Raw genomic sequence first — 17686 nt, 5'->3', positions numbered from 1 at the left:
GTTTCCTGCCTTAAGCTTCTTCTTTTCTCTCAGTCCAGGAGGGGTTTGGGAGAGCTGGATCCTGTCAGGTTAACTGAGGGTGACATTAAATGTAATCTCAGCAGTAGCCACTGTGATGGCCCCAAAGGAAAGACCACTGGAGCAGGAATCAGAGAACTGGGCTCCTGTCTGGCCAGAGTGGAGGCTTCGTGTCATGAACAACGGAAGCAAAGGCTGCAGGGGTTGGGAAATGTCAGATCTTTTCTCTTAAAAGCTGGACGGGGTCATCCAGTCATGATTTGACAAACAATGGTTCTAGCTCCAATAGCAGCTACAAACCAAGGGAAGGTTCCTCCCCAGTTAAGCCCATCACAGCTGAGCCAGACTGTCTGAAATTCATGGGGGCGTCGTCCACACCACTGCATTCTAGAGGGCTGAGCCTCAAAACTGGGTCTCTTTAAGTCACAAGACAAGAAGGAATATGCATCCTGGACCAGAGCCCTAAAGATGGATTAAGGTTAAGGAGGCCTGGACTAAAGTGATGTGAAGGGTTACCAGTGGGATCTTGGTTCCCCAAGTTAGTTTTGTAATAGTAATCAATTAATTGTAAGCTTAACCCTGAAATGCCACATCCAAGTCCACAACCCATTTGGATACTTTCTGATTTAAAATGCATAGAACTATGTGAATTTTGCCTACCATTGCCATTTTTTCTTCGGCAAACTAAACTTTGGCATGTATTTTATATTCACGTTCACACAGTACTCCTTGCTTCTTCCGAACGTTAAATAACCATAAACTTAAAATAAGCTATCTGAGTGACTTAAGAAATAATAATAAACTAATTTCTTTCAACATAACTTTGGTTAAACAGTGAACAAGATCTTACTCTGAAAAATCTATTTTCTTAGGGTTTAAAAATCATAAGCCTTAAGCTCAGAGTCTACATATACAGCCATGTGGCAGGATGAAACAATGGAGACGTTTACTAAACAATGAGAGAGAAAGTTTTCTCTTTCCCCACTCAAGAGGGTGAGCAGGCTGCTGTTCTAGAGGAACAAAGTCCCCTTATTTGGGGGCAGGGTTAGGAGCCTCTTTAAAGCTTAGGCTCAAGAAGGTGAAGGAGAAGGGGCAAACCAGTTATTTTTCCTTTTTTTCTAATCCTAGGTTTTGACTGATGAGGACCTATCTGGCCCATTCTCAGGAGGTGCAGGATTTGAACAGCATGGTCCATGGATGCCTGGGGCATGAACTCACAGTCCTGCCACCTTGAAAGTCTCAGTAGGGCCAATGGCCAAACCACATGTTCAGAGAATAGCAGGACCATGAATATCAGGTGATCCTCTGGGTGGCAGTCATAATGGGCTCAAGACCAGAGGCTTCGCTGCAGCCTTACTCGTGGCGTTGGCCGCTTCCTGCCGGAGGACTGACGGAACCCCAGAAGGGTGTCCCCCGCGCAGCCAGGGCCAGTATCCGTGCAGGGATGACTGAATGTCACAGTGAGGGCACTTCCCTACCCCTTGCCTGCTTCTGTGGCACCTTGAGGCCGACAGAAAGGCGCGAGCTGGGCGCGTGCGAGTCCGGGTTTGACTTGCACTGATTCTGGCCTGTGGTCCAGGATGGTTTGTTCTTGGGACCAGACCTGACCAGAAGTTGACCTCATGAGTATTTCAACCTCTCCAGCTGCCATGCTCCTCCGGAGGCTGAGGAAGCTCTCCTGGGGCAGCACTGCTATCCAGCTCTTCATCTTAACGGTGGTGACCTTTGGTCTGCTGGGTGCCCTGGCCTGTCACTGGCTTCTGAACTTTTACTTCTACCTGCGCCACTGGCATCTGAACCGATCGAACCAAGAGTTCCTGCAGCAAAGCTTGAGAGAGGGTGAAGTTGCCCTCCGCTGCCCTCTGTCAACGGCTCGGTGCCCGTCGTCTGGCAGGCCACTCCCCACCCCTGGCTGGTCATCACCATCATCACAGTGGACAGGCAACCTGGCTTCCACTATGTCCTGCAGGTCATGTCCCAGTTTCATCAGCTCCTTCAACAATGAGGCCCCTAGCGCGAGGGACACCAACTTTTCCTGTGCAACGTGGAGTGGAGCGTGAGCCATTTAGATGCCAAGCTGCTGTCCAAGTACGTCTCTGTGGTCAACAGCTACGAGGGCACGGAGGATGACCAATTCGTTTGAGAAAGAGAAGCAGGACTACATCTGTTGTCTGGAATCCTCCCTGCAGACCTAAACCCAGACTACATCCTGATGGTGGAAGATGACCCCGTTTCAGAAGAGCGGATCTTCCCAGTCTTGGAGCACCTTCTTCGGCCTCTGAGCCGCACCTCAGATATGCATTTTATCTAAAGCTCTATCACCCTGCGAGGTTCCAGCACTATATCACCCGGAGCCCATGCAGATCCTGAAGCGGGTTGGTGTCGGCATGTTGCTGGGGCCCTTACTAACCTGGATATATATGCAGTTTGCCAGCCAGCCGGGGTTTAGCTAACCCGTCATGCTCTTCTTCTTCCTGTACAGCATGGGTCAGGTAAAGCTGGTGGGCCGGCACTATTTCCTGGAGCTGCGACAGCTGCGTCCTTCCCTGTACAGCGTGGTCCCTGCTTCACAGTTTTGCACCCCGGCAATACCTTTCCCTGCCCGGGTGGCCCGCTGGACCCTCACCTACCTGTCCCAGGTGTACTGCCACAAGGGCTTCGGCAAGAGCATGGCACTGTTCTCACTGTTGAGGGCCAAGGGGGAGCGGGCCTATGTGGTGGAGCCCAATCTTGTGAAACACATCAGGCTCTTCTCAAGCCTTCGGTACAACTTTCACCCCAGTCTGCTCTAGCTTGCCAAGAAATGCCTTTCTGAATTGGCCACTTCTTGGAGATGCAACTATTGAGCTCTTTCTTTGGACACAGTTGCTTGCAGATATTTCATTGCTTTAAGTTTGCTAGGGATATAGGTACTGGGATGACTGAAGAACAGGCAAGTCAAGCACCTTGGCCTTGGTAACTCTCTGGCAGAAACAAGCTGTTCACCATGAGTCCAGACCTCTGGCCCTCCACACAGCCATGCTGCCTCATGCAGTCTGACCCACCCAACGAGGGGCATTTAAATACCACTTAAATTCTACGATTGTTTATTGATCCGCTTCGCGATAGGGTCTGTGACTGCCAAAAATATTGTGCACAGTGATTTGACTGGTTTAGGATTTTAAGGGTAGAATTTGGTGAAAGGTGAGATTCTTTTGCAATGATTTCTTTCTCATTGGGAATAAGAATGGATGTATGTTTAGAATATATGTCCCAAGAGACAGGACCATGTTGATAGATTCTATTTGTTTCCTTGACCTGGAATGATAAAAGTGGAAAAAAGCCCAGCATCTTGCAGGTGTTACCTGGCATTTTCTTTTCCACACATTTGTAGTGCACTGATAATCAATTTTGTCCATGAGAACTTTAAGGCAGAGAAAGATCTGAAAGCACCTTCTTGATCATCAAGGACGGATTGCTTATGTTTAGTAATGATTTAATATTGAAGATTTCTATCATAATCTGATTCCTTGAAAGTTGGACATTGCAGAATAATATAGAATGGGTGAGCTCTTTACTACTAGCATACCCTTTTCCCTAACTTTGCTGGCTAATCACTCACCTTCATTTCTTTTTCTTCTATGCAGCATGATATTATAGGAGAAAAAAGCATGGACTGAAGTCAGAAGACCTGAATTTTTATTTCAGATCTCTGTCATGTCCTAGTGGTGTGAACTTGGGCAAGTCATAAGCACTCTGAGTCTCAGGCTTGTCGCCTGTAAAATGGGGACAGTGATATCTACCTTTGAAATTGCCTTGAGGATTAAATGACATAATGTATGTAAAACACTAGCAAGTGCTTATCTCACAGAGGGCACTTGGTGAATATTAGTTCTTTTCTCTCCTATAGTAAGCATATAAAACTCAAGTGTATTTTGGATAAAGTATTAGTGATATTATTTAAAGTATGATATGGGGCATAGGGCTGACACCTATGGAGCAGCTGTTCCAGACCAAACACTGCTAGAATAAAGGCTGACTTTTCCTTGTGACTTCAGAAGGATATGCAGCTCAGTTTCATCTAGCCCCCCCTCCAGCCAAACTCAAAATAAGAATTGTTCATTCAAACTGGAAATGATCTGAGACTCCTCTTGAGCTTATTCCTAGACTAGCATCTGAAAATTACTCTTCTCAAAAGTTACAAGTAAATGTCACTTGACAATACTTACTGGCCAGTGGCCAACAAGTCCCTTTGTGGGGATGGATGATTATATTAGAGTTCAAGCAGCTGTCCATTTTGTTTCAGTGCCACATCTTATGTTTGCTTTTAAATTTCCACAGTGAGCTACTATCTTGGGATCTGCTTGAGAACACTGAGGGAGTAACAGGGGTTCATCATCACACTTTATAGATGAACAAACAGACCCAGAGATGTTAGAGAATTTCCTCAGTTTCACACAGCTGAAGAGCAGCAGAGAGGACTGGAATGTAGTAGCTTTTTTTGACTTCCAGCCCCTGTACGTTTTTCTTAACCACATTCATTTTATAAATATCTATGTAATCAAATTCTCTTTTGTGAAATCCATTTGTAACCTGGGCTAAATAATGTCTCTGTAACCTAAGATGGTAAAAACTCACTGTGGTGTTGGTCTTGGGGAACAACCAGGTTTCAGTATGTGTTGTGTTGTTATAGTGAGCTGTTATATATCCCCCAGGAATGTCCAAAGTGTCCAGAGCTACTAGATGACTTATTGAGATGCTCAGATTCCACCCCTCCATCCCTCCTCTCCCAGTAACTGGTTCAGCCCCATGTTTGAGAAGAGAACTACTCTCAACCTAGAATTCATTTGAGTTTGTTGCATTAATGATTGGATCTCTTCGTGAAAAGTTTGTGTCCAATGACAGAACATTTAAGCTAGCCAAGCCCTAGATCAGAATCATTGCTGGTTTCCATTTCTGCTCTTTCTAATTCAGTTGTCTACTGCACACAGACATCCCTTCCCCTGACTCCTTCATTCTCGATGGCTAAGGTCATCTTTGCCTTGTCATATTTCTCTACTTACACACTAAGACATCTTCCCCCATTGATCTTAACTAGAGTCTGCCATCCTTGGACATTTTCTGCAGAAGCGGAAATCCTACCCACTTTTGTCCCTACCCACTTTCTAGATCTCCCTCCCTTTTGTCCCTCATTCCTAGAGTCCAAACTGTGTATGTTATTCTGGATTAGGACAGCTGACAGCTTTACACCAAAGCTGAAGTCTCTCATTTAATCCTGAGCAGGGAGCTAGGGGAGAGCTAAAGTCCCCTTCCAATATCAAGGGACATAGTTTACCATGGGGGTGAAGGTCTCTAACAGTCCTGCATATTTTTCAGAATTTAAGTTATTGTCAGGCCTAAGAAGCTCCCTATTGTGACTGAGTGTATTTGCATACACTTATCAGTTCAAATAAATGTACCTCTTTCACTGAGAAAAAAAAAAAAGACCAGAGGCCCTCCTTCATTTCTCTGGATTGAATATATCCCTCAACCTTCTTGTAAATTAAGATATTAAATATCTTCGATAAAAATGCATGCAAATTTAACTTGATTTGGAAAAATTTAGGAATGCAATGATTCTTACTCCATGTATTGAGGAGAGAATTTATACATATTAATGAGGTTAACATGGTGGGGTTTTTTCCACTTTTGTGCCTCACAGCGAACAATGCTGTTCTCAACTAACAAGCAGTGGTCTCTGCAAGAGCTCAGCAGAGTGACCACTAATAAGGGAACCAACGGGAGCAAGGTCAGCACAAAGCTACGAGTGTGCGTCCAGATGCAAATGTATTCAGAATAATTAGGGTTTGCCCATCAGCTGACGAATGTAATGCACAGCAGCAAACAGCAGAGACTTCATGATCTCTTCCTACAAATTCTGGAATGAAAAGTAGTTTGAGTTTTGGTTGGTTCCAACTTTATCTCAGAAAACTCATAATTAGCTATAGGCCAGAGATCAGGATGCAATTCCCAGGTCTACCCAGCAACACTCCTAACCTTCAGTCCTGGGTCTGAGTCACACCTCTGTCCTTGGCCTGGATTCTGGCCCCAAAGCACCAAAATGTTGAATACTGTCAACTTCTCATTGTGCAGAGCAGTAAGTGGAAGCTCTCATGGAGCCATCTTCCCAGACAGAACCAGAAGGCAGAGGACAGGCTGGCCACCAGGCAGCAGCAGAGTGGATTTCAGAGGCTGTGGCTTGGTGTCAGGACCTGTGGGAAACACATGGACACAGGCCGGCTGTCGTGAGGTCTTTCCAGAGAGACACTGTAATCATGCCTGCTCAGCCTCTCATCTCTTGTCTAATTTTCTTCCCAGCATCACCTCCAGGCCTCTGCTGGCAGTGGTGCTTTCCCAACTGATAGTTCCCATTAAATGAGTTTCAGATGCTGATTTTCTGTCTAACAGATGAGCAAGCATTTCCGTAAGTTGCATCTCATTTTACCAACATCACTGATTTCCCTACTTTCTTGTATACAATCGATCATTTCACTTCAACTGTGCATTTTATTAATGAGCCATTCATTCCCTTTTCCAGATCGTTAGTGAAGATGCCAGATTCTGACTTGACCTAGCACCAGTTCCCAGGGGTCAATGCTGGTTTCCCTGAGAGCTCCCCAGGGAGACATTTTTCACTCTCCTTCTAGCTCCTTCATTGTCCCAAGCTACTTTAACATACTTCCTAGCTCACTTTCATACACTTTTTGGGATATTGACATTAATGTTTACCCAAGAAGCTGCTGTTTGTGGGATGAATGGACAAATGGTCAAATGATACACAGCACAATACGCATAACCATGAAATTCCAGCTCCACTAAGTATACAGTGTAGGCTCATTTATTCACTCACTTTTGTCTAAAGAGCAGAAGGACTTGACTACAATCCTTTGACTATAATCCTCTAGGCTGTTTCTGTCCTTCCAGCACTCACACTTGTACACTGATGCACCTGTTACACTTGACAGAAGCTTCTGATTTCAGTACACCTTCCTGGCTGGCTTCAGGATATTTCCTGAATATTCACAGGTTATTGGCTGGCAGTGAATCTTACACAGGTGGCTGGAAAAGCCAAAAAGTTTCATGGCTAGAAGAGCAGGAATTTTTGCTGGGCTTTATTTGCCTGCTTTCATCCACTCTCAGTATAAATATGGTTTTAAATCTCTGGCTTAAATCAAAGGAAATAATTTATTAGAAGAAGTTGATTTTCTTTTCTTTTCATTTATAGGTTGCTAGGTACAGAAGATATGCAAGTCCCAGGCAAGCCTCATTACCAGCTCTTTCATGTTTGATTGACCACTGGAAGCACTTTTCTTCCTTTTATTAAAATACTTTGAAAAACTTGATAAAATGAAAGCTGAATATAAAATTGTATCTGTCTTATCATTTTAACACCTAAAAATATTCATTTGGACTTCAATGTCCAAGGAGATGGGAGGAACCTTCTAGCGACCAGGTAGGATGTGGGGGGAGTGTGGAGGGAGGAGAAGCGGAGGCTGGACGTGACTGACGCCCTGAGGGGTGGCTGGGAGAGGGAGGAGTTCCCACACCTGGGAGGACCCTTGGAAGCTTGGAGGATAAGGAGGGAGCACAGCTGGTGTTTCTCCCACCCACTTGGGCCTCAGGAAGACTGCTGGGCTCCGGGGCCAGTCCTCTACGCTCCAAGGCCAGAGGCACTTCTGGGCCTCTCTGGTGCACTGAGCCTAAATCCTGCTCCCCCGCACCGACAGTGCGTTTTCCAACCCTGTGGGTCCTAAGCATAGGCCCCGACCCCATAAACCCTGCCCCTTCTTAAGCCACGCCCCCCACAGCCAGGGCCTTTTCCAGCTTTTTCTTTTACCCTCTTCTTTGATATTGTCGTTCTGTTTTACCTTCCAGCTGTAGTTTCATCTATATCTTAATTTTTTTAACATATCTGTTAGTTTTCTCATCTTATTTTATTTTTTACTCTTTGTTATTGTTCTCCTTTTTCTTTTTTTTATTTACTTATTTTTTTTACATCTTTATTGGAGTATAATTGCTTTACAATGGTGTGTTACTTTCTGCTTTATAACAAAGTGAATCAGTTATACATATACATATGTTCCCATATCTCTTCCCTCTTGCATCTCCCTCCCTCTCACCCTCCCTATCCCACCCCACTAGGTGGTCACAAAGCACTGAGCTGATCTCCCTGTGCTATGTGGCTGCTTCCCACTAGCTATCTACCTTACGTTTGGTAGCGTATATATGTCCATGCCTCTCTCTCGCTTTGTCACAGCTTACCCTTCCCCCTCCCTTCTTTTTTCTTTCTTTTTTTTTTGCTGCCCCATGTGCCTTGCAGAATCTTGGTTCACAAGTTGGAGGTAAGGCCTGGCTCCTGTGGTGGGAGCTCCAAGTCCAAAGCACTGGACTAACAGAGAACCTCAGACCCCAGGGAATATTCATCAGAGTGAGGTCTCCCAGAGGTCCTCATCTCGACACCAAGACCTGGTTTTACCCAACAGCCTACAAACTCCAGTTCTGGAAGACTCAGGGCAAATGACCAGTAAGAAAGGAACACAATCCCACCTATCAAAAAAAAAAAAAAAAGAGATGACAAAAAAATATGTCACAGATGAAGGAGCAAGGGAAAAACCTACAAGACCAAATAAGTGAAGAGGAAATAGGCAACCAACTTGAAAAAGAATTCAGAGTAATGATAGTAAAGATGATCCAGAAACTCAGAAATAGAATGGAGGCACAGATTGAGAAAATACAAGAAATGTTTAACAGAAGATCTAGAAGAACTAAAGAACAAACAGAGATGAACTACACAATAACTGAAATGAAAAATACACTAGAAAGAATCAAAAACAGAATAACTGAAGCAGAGGAATGAATAAGTGAGCTGGAAGACAGATGGTGGAAATAACTGCCAAGAAGCAGAATAAAGATAAAAGAATGAAAAGAATTGAAGACAAACTCAGAGACCTCTGGGAAAATACTACATGCACCAACATTCATATTATAGGGGCCCCAGAAGAAGAAGAGAAAAAGAAAGGGTCTGAGAAAATATTTGAAGATATTATAGCCCAAAACTTCCTTAACATGGGAAAGGAAATAGCCACCCAAGTCCACGAAGCACAGAGAGTCGTGTACAGGACAAAGCCAAAGAGAAACATACTAAGACACATATTAATCAAACTAACAATTAAATTCAAAGAAAAAATATGAAAAACAGCAAGGGAAAAGCAAAAAATAACTTACAAGGGAATCCCTATAAGATTATCAGCTGATTTTTCAGCAGAAACTCTGCATGCCAAGAGGGAGTGGCAGAATATACTTCAAGTGATGAAAGAGAAAAATCTACAACCAAGATTACTCCACCCAGCAAAGATCTCATTCAGATTCAACAGAGAAGTCAAAAGCTTTATAGACAAGCAAAAGCTAAGAGAATTCAGCACCACCAAACAAGCTTAAAAACAAAGGCTAAAGGAACTTCTCTAAGGAGGAAACACAAGAGAAGAAAAAACACAAAACAATTAAGAAAATGGTAGTAGGAACATACATGTCGACAACAACCTTGAATGTAAATGGATTAAATGCCCGAACCAAAAGATACAGACTGGCTGAATGGATACAAAAACAAGACCCATATATATCCTGTCTACAAGAGACTGACATCAGACCTACAGACACATACAGACTGAAAGTGAGGGGATGGAAAAAGATATTCCATGCAAATGGAAATCAAAAGAAAGCTAGAGCAGCAATACTCATATTAGATAAAGTAGACTTTAAAATAAAGACTGTTATAAGAGATAAGGAAGGACACTACATAATAATCAAGGGATCAATCCAAGAAGAAGATATAACAATTATAAATATTTATGCATCCAACATAGGAGCACCTCAATACATAAGGCAAATGCTAACAACCATAAAAGGGGAAATTGACATAAAAACAATAATAGTGGGGAACTTTAACACCTCACTACACCAATGGATGGCTCATACAAACAGAAAATAAATAAGGAAACACAAGCTTTAAATGACACAATAGACCAGACAGATTTAATTGATATTTATAGGACATTCCATAAGAAAGTGACAAAAATACACTTTTTTTCTCAAGTGTACATGGAACATTCTCCAAGATAGATCACATCTTGGGTCACAAATCAAGCCATGGTAAATTTAACAAAATTGAAAGTGTATCAAGCATCTTTTCTGACCACAACACTATGATATTAGAAATCAATTACAGGAACAAAACTGTAAAAAACACAAATACATGGAGGCTAAACAGTGTGCTACTAAATAACCAAGAGATCACTGAAGAAATCAAAGAGGAAATAAAAAAATACTTAGAAACAAATGACAATGAAAACACAATGACCCAAAACCTATGGAATGCAGCAAAAACAATTCTAAGAGGGAATTTCATAGCAATTCAAGCTCACTTCAAGAAACAAGAAAAATCTCAAATAAACCATCTAAGCTTACACTTAAAGCAACAAGAGAAAGAAGAACAAAAAAAACCTAAAGTCAGTAGAAGGAAAGAAAACATAAATATCAGAGCAGAAAGAAATGAAATAGAAATAATGAAAGCAATAGCAAAGATCAATAAAAAATAAAAGTTGCTTCTTTGAGAAGGTAGACAAAATTGATAAACGTTTAGCAAGACTCATCAAGAAAAAAAGGGACAAGATGTAAATCAATAAAATTAGAAATGAAAATAGAGAAATCACAACTGACACTGCAGAAATACGAAGGATTATAAGACACTACTACAAGCAAGCACATACCAATAAAATGGACAACCTCGAAGAAATGGACAAATTCTTGGAAAGGTGTAATTTTCTAAGACTGTACCGGGAAGAATTAGAAAATATAAACAGACCTATCATAAGTAATGAAATTGAAACTGTAATTAAAAATCTTCCAACAAACAAAAATCGAGGACCAAATGCCTTCACAGGTGAATTTTATCAAACATTTAGAGAAGAGCCAACATCTAACCTTCTCAAACTCTTCCAAAAACCTGCAGAGGGTAGAACACTCCCAAATTCATTCTATGAGGCCACCATCACCCTGATACCAAAACCAGACAAAGAAATCACAAAAAAAGAAAATTACAGAACAATATCACTGATGAACATAGACACACAAATCCTCAACAAAATACTAGCAAAAACTTCAGCAACACATTAAAAGTATCATACACCATTATCAAGTGGGATTTATCCCAGGAAGGCAAGGATTCTTCAATATATGCAAATTAATCAGTGTGATACACCATATGAACAAACTGAGGAATAAAAACTATATGATCATCTTAATAGATGCAGAAAAAACTTTTGACAAAATTAAACACAAATTTATGATAAAAACTCTCCAGAAAATGGCATAGAAGAAACCTACCTCACTATAATAAAGCCCATATATGACAAACCCAGAGCAAACATCATTCTCAATGGTGAAAAACTGAAAGCATTTCCACTAAGATCAGGAACAAGACAAGGATGTCTACTCTCACCACTCTTATTCAACATAGTTTTGGAAATCCTAACCATGGCAATCAGAGAAGAAAAAGAAATAAGAGGAATCCAAATTGGAAAAGAAGAAGTAAAACTGTCACTGTTTGTGGATGACATGATACTATACATAGAAAATTCTAAAGATGCCAGCAGAAAACTACTAGAACTAACCAATGAATCTGGCAAGGTTGCAGGATACAGGATTAATGCACAGAAATCTCTTGCATTCCTATACACTAGCAATGAATAATCAGAAAGAGAAATTAAGGAAACAATCCCATTTACCAGTGCAACAAAAAGAACAAAATACCTAGGAATAAACCTACTTAAGGACGCAAAAACCTGTACTCAGAAAACTATACAACACTGATGAAAGAAATCAAAGATGACATAAACAGATGGAGAAATATACCATGTTGTTGAATTTGGAAGGATCAATATTGGAAAATAACTATACTACCCAAAGCAATCTACAGATTCAATGCAATCCCTATCAAATTAGCAATGGCATTCTTCACAGAATTAGAACAAAAATTTTCCAAATTTTACAATGGAAACACAAAAGACCCTGAATAGTCAAAGCAATCTTGAGAAAGAAAAACAGAGCTGGAGTAATCAGGCTCTCCAACTTCAAAGTATACTACAAAGCTACAGTAATCAAAACGGTATGGTAGTGGCACAAAAACAGAAATATTGATCAATGGAACAGGATAGAAATCCCAGAGCAAAACCCACACACTTATGGTCACCTAATTGATGACAAAGGAAGCAAGAACATACAATAGAGAAAAGACAGCCTCTTCAATAAGTAGTGCTGGGAAAACTAGACAGATACATGTAAAAAGTGAAATTAGAACACTACCTAACATCATACACAAAACTAAAGTCAAAATGGATTAAAGACCTAGATGTAAGACTGGACACTATAAAACTCTTAGTGGAAAATATAGGAAAAACACTCTTTGACATAAACCACAGCAAGATTTTTTTTGACCCACCTCGTAGAGTAATGAAAATAAAAACAAAAATAAACTAATGGGACATAATTAAACTTAAAAGCTTTTGCACAGCAAAGGAAACTGTAAACAAAATGAAAAGACAACCCTCAGAATGGGAGAAAATATTTGCAAATGAAGCAAAGGACAAAGGATTATTCTCCAAAATATATAAACAGCTCATGAAGCTCAGTATCAAAAAAACAAACAACCCAATTAAAAAATGAGTGGAAGACCTAAGTAGACATTTCACCAAAGAAGACATACAGATGGCCAAGAGATATATGAAAAGATGCTCAGCATCACTAATTATTAGAGAAATGCAAATCAAAACTACAATGAGGTATCACCTCACACCAGTCAGAATGGCCATCATCAACAAATCCGCAAACAATAAATGTTGGAGAGGGTGTAAAGAAAATGTAACTCTTTTGCACTGTTGGTGGGAATGTAAATTGATACAGCCACTGTGGAGAACAGTTGGAGGTTCCTTAAAAAACTAAAAATAGAACTACCATATGACCCAGAAATCCCACTACTGGCCATATACCCTGAGGAAACTGTAATTCAAAAGGACACATGTACCCCAGTGTTCATTGCACCACTACTTACAATAGCCAGGACATGGAAACAACTTAAATGTCCAATCACAAATGAATGGATCAAGAAAATGTGGTACATATATACAATGGAATACTACTCAGCCATTAAAAGGAACGAAATTGGGTCATTTATAGGGTTGTGGATGGACCTAGAGTCTGTCACACAGAGTGAAGTAAGCCAGAAAGAGAAAAACAAATATTGTATATTAACATATATATGTGGAATCTAGAAAAATGGTACAGATCAATGTATTTTCAGGGCAGGACGTAGAGAATGGACATGTGGACACAGGGGGCAAAGGGGAGGGTGGGATGAATTGGGATATTAGGATTGACATATATACACTACCATGCATAAAATAGATAGCTAGCAGGAACATGCTATAAAGCAAAGGAAGCTCAGCTCAGTGCTCCGTGATGACCTAGATGGGTGGGATGGTGGGGTTGGTGGGAGGTAGGTCCAAGAAAGAGGGGATATAGGTATACATATAGCTGATTCATTTCATTATACAGCCAAAACTAACACAACACTGTAAAGCAATTATACTCCAATAAAAATATATATTCATTTGGACATAAGCTGAAAGAAAAAACAAAGGAAAAGGCTTGATTTTCAGAAGTTGCATAACTCTGGGTAAATTATTTTTTATTTTAGAATAATTTCCTTATTATATAAAGAGTTATTTATGCAGTATACTTTTACATATTCCATATGTTCTTCCAAAACTATGAAAATTATGGGTGTTTAAAGATCTTTTTGGGGGGCTTCCCTGATGGCGCAGTGGTTGAGAGTCTGCCTGCCGATGCAGGGGACACAGGTTCGTGCCCCGGTCTGGGAAGATCCCACATGCTGCAGAGCGGCTGGGCCAGTGAGCCATGGCCGCTGGCCCTGTGCGTCCGGAGCCTGTGCTCCGCAACGGGAGAGGCCACAGCAGTGAGAGGCCGGTGTACCGCAAAAAAAAAAAAAAAAAAAAAAAAAAAAAAAAAAAATCAAAAATCTCTTTTTGGGGAAAGAATTTCCCCTCAAATCTTTCAGTTTGTAGCCCAAAGTGAAAGTGGACCTCCCATTAGTCAAGAGCTGTGGTGTTTCCTGAGGGGAAGCATTAAACATCTCCTAGGCAATAGATTCTCAAATGCCCCAGCTTTGCCACCTCATTGTAAGCATCATGTGATCAGTAAACCATTCCAGAATGTTAAGCATCTCTTCCATGATGACCTTGTGTGCATGTTCCAGTTATGAAGATGCTGATTTAAAGTTAATTATTAAATTATACTAAATAACATAGCATAGAATAATGAAGTGTAGTATCCATATTGTTATTATGGTTAATATATTTTGGTATAGTATATTACTGTATATTATCTTAGTGTGGTATATTACACCATAGTATAACATAGTGTGATATACTATAGCACAGGGTAATATAGTACAGTATAGAGTGGTCTGGTATAGCATGGAACAGTGTAGAGAGGAATAGTTTAAAATAGTATGGTAGAGTACAATACAGTACAGAGCTGCACAGTATCTATATAGCATAGTAGTTAGAACAATGCCTTTAGAATCACAGACCTAGTTTAAAATTGTGGTCCTACCACATACTAAATGTACAGTCTTGAGCATATTACTTAGTGCCTCTGAGTCTCAGTTTCCACATCTGAAAAATGAAGATTAAAAATACTTACCATGATGAATTGGGAGATAGGGATTGACATATATACACTAATATGTATAAAATAGAAAACTAATACGAACCTGCTGTATAATAAAATTTAAAAATTCAAAAAAAGAAAAAAGTAAAAAAGTAGAAATACTTACCATGCCGTCTGAGGATGAAGTTTTTATGAGGACTGTGAAGGTAATATATGTAAAGAGGAAGCACTGACAGTTCACAAGCCCTCAATCAAAACTCACATTTTATGTATCTCACTGACAGTGGGGATGAGTAATGAAAGTGCTTGCTTTAAGGAAAGTGTCTCCCTAAAAGCATCTAAAAAGAACTGGCTAGGACATGACTCAGGAGTGGTTGGGTGGTTGTATATTTACTTCTTAAGACAAGCATCCTAAGTGAACCTCCCAATCACTTACTATATTTTGCAGAGATAGGCGATGACCCTGGGATAATATGGAGCTACTGAATCTTTGCACTGGTGATGACAACGAGGGAGAAGAGTTTTTAGAAACAGATGACAAACAGCTGCAGCCCTCTCTATCTTGGGAAAAGCAGTGCCAACTGCATAAACAAGTGTATACATTTTATTTTGTGGTTGCCTCTTCCAAAACATCCAGATGGAAAAGATCCAGATGTGCTCAAAGATTTGCTCCCAGGAATAGTAAATGTAGAGAATGTGGAGAACCAGAATCAAAGTGAAAGCCCTGTGGAAAACACTAGGAATCAATCAAATGTTTAAGATATTAAAGTGCATAAATTTGACCCAAATTTCTTTCTGACTTGACTACTAATAACGACTTTGCCTCTGGCTGGCTTTGATATGTTTCATATTTAGACGTGCTTGGTGAAGACATTTGTACCCTTTTACACAAGAATGTCTGTGCCCTCACTGGAAAGGAAAACACCCCCAGAGGAACACTCGGGGTTCAAGAACATGCAGACGACAAGAGTAAAAGAAACACGTAGGTGTTATAAATTTAGGGTCAATTTAATGTTTGAAAATGAGATGTAATGAAAAGCACATTGAAGTGGAGATTGGAAAACTGAACTCAACGCCTAATTTGACATTTCAAATGGCTGTGACCTTGGGAATGTTTCTGAGGCGTTATTTCCACACCTGTGTTACAGAGAAACTATCACTGCCCTTTCCTATCATCCAGAGACACTGTGATTATCAAATGAAATCATGTATGTGAGACTCCTTTGAAAAATGAAAATGCTGTATGTTGGTCTGATTGTTCTTATTAGAAAGAAGAGGAGAGAGGCAGGGGGAGAAAATGGGAAGAGTAAGGAAGGGCTTTGGAATTGAACTGGCCTGTGTTTCATAGTGACTTTGCCCCTCCTCTTAGTAAATTTGTGGCTACAGGAAAGTCATTTAGCCTTTCTTGGCCTCAGTTTCCTCATATGTAAAAATGGATATAATAAGTATTATATCTCAGAGCTGTTTGAAGGATTAAGAGGAAAAAAATGTATGTAAGCTCAAAGATATTTTGGTTTGCAGTTTTAAAGCCATGTCTCATGCCCCTGAAGGTGTCAGGCCTATTTTTTAATCATCAAAGTGCTTTAATTCGGAGAGGCTGAGTGACCGGCTCAAGTATATGCCAGCAGATGTAGAATTCCTGATGGAATTATCTTTTTTTTTTTTAATTTCAGTGTTTGTTTTGGCACCAGTTTAATAATTTTTCTTTTTCTTTTTTAAAATTTTCTTTTTTCTTCCTAATTGTTATACTTTTTTTAACATCTTTTTTTGGAGTATAATTGCTTTCTGATGGAATTACCTTGATCAGATTATTTAACAATAAAAAAATTTTAAGAACCCAAGATCTTGAAAAAATACCTGTTTCGATTCAAATTATGACGACTATAGATCCCATGAAAACAATGAAATACATCTTACAATTTGAGAAAACTTAGAATTTTTTAGAGGCTTTTTCTGTTATGTTGAATGCTTTTCCTGTCACTGCATTTCAACTAAGCTTCAAATGCACTCTTCTTTCTCTGCCAATCAAGTTTTCTAGTACTAGGAAAAAACGGAAAGAGGTTAGTGAGATTCAAATAGCTCTAGATTTCCTAAGCAAACCAGATACAGTTAAGAGCACTCTGAAGGGTTTGTGCCTCCCCTGGTGACCAGAATCAAGACCTCTCGGGTGTCAAATTAGAACATTTTCCTCCGTATCCCACTGACAACTCGGCATTCTGGATCACTGTCACCAGTGGGGAGGAGAAGGGTGGAGGAAGGGATGCAGCACATCAAGTCCAGGTGTCCACTCCCACAGTTTGAATTGTAATATGAATACCAAGTTCCCCCAAAATATGGCCTTCTTTCTCTAGATGAAAAGTTGAAAAAAAAGGTTTCTCCTTAGTCACTTCTATTTCAATTTAATTCTCATTTATTAAAGGCCTAATGAAACAAAATTCTTCATTTTACACTCTAAATTTAGAAATTATTCTACTTTGTCATTATAATCAATTGACTGTTACATGAAGACTGTGCATAGGTTGAGGACTTGAATCTTGTCATCCTTAACTTTTGTGTCTCCAGAACCTGCCATTCAGCCTGTGCTTAATAAATATTTGCTGGATACACAAACAGACATTCTGCTCAAAACCCACTGCCATGGACTGTATTATGTCCTCCTCAAAACTGATATGTTGAAACCCTTATTTTCCAATGTGATTGTATTTGGAGATAGGGCAGGGAGACAATTCAGGTAAAATGGGGTCATAACGGTGAGGTCCTAATCCAATAGGACTGGTGGCTTCAGAAGAAGAAGAAGAAGAAAGAGTTCTCTCTGTCCCAGTGCACCAGGGAAAGGCCATGTAGGACCACAGTGAGAAGGTGGCTGTATGTAAGCCATGAAGAGATCCCTCACCAGAACCAGACC

General features: G+C 40.4%; 1 long non-coding RNA gene and 1 pseudogene across 2 annotated transcripts in view; one reads left to right on the top strand and one right to left on the bottom strand.

Annotated features, from left to right (window-relative positions):
* The window catches only part of LOC309969347, a 697850-nt gene that overhangs the window by 238652 nt on the left and 441512 nt on the right, over window positions 1–17686 (bottom strand). The gene's annotated exons all lie outside the window — the stretch shown is intronic.
* Window positions 1641–2810, top strand: LOC309968120 (post-GPI attachment to proteins factor 4-like; annotated as a pseudogene). The gene has a single exon. The product of its transcript is annotated as a post-GPI attachment to proteins factor 4-like (transcript).

Source organism: Leucopleurus acutus (assembly GCF_964270905.1).
Source record: "Leucopleurus acutus genome assembly, chromosome: 11".
Classification (NCBI taxonomy): domain Eukaryota; kingdom Metazoa; phylum Chordata; class Mammalia; order Artiodactyla; family Delphinidae; genus Leucopleurus; species Leucopleurus acutus.
This window is presented reverse-complemented; position numbering and strand designations above follow the sequence as displayed.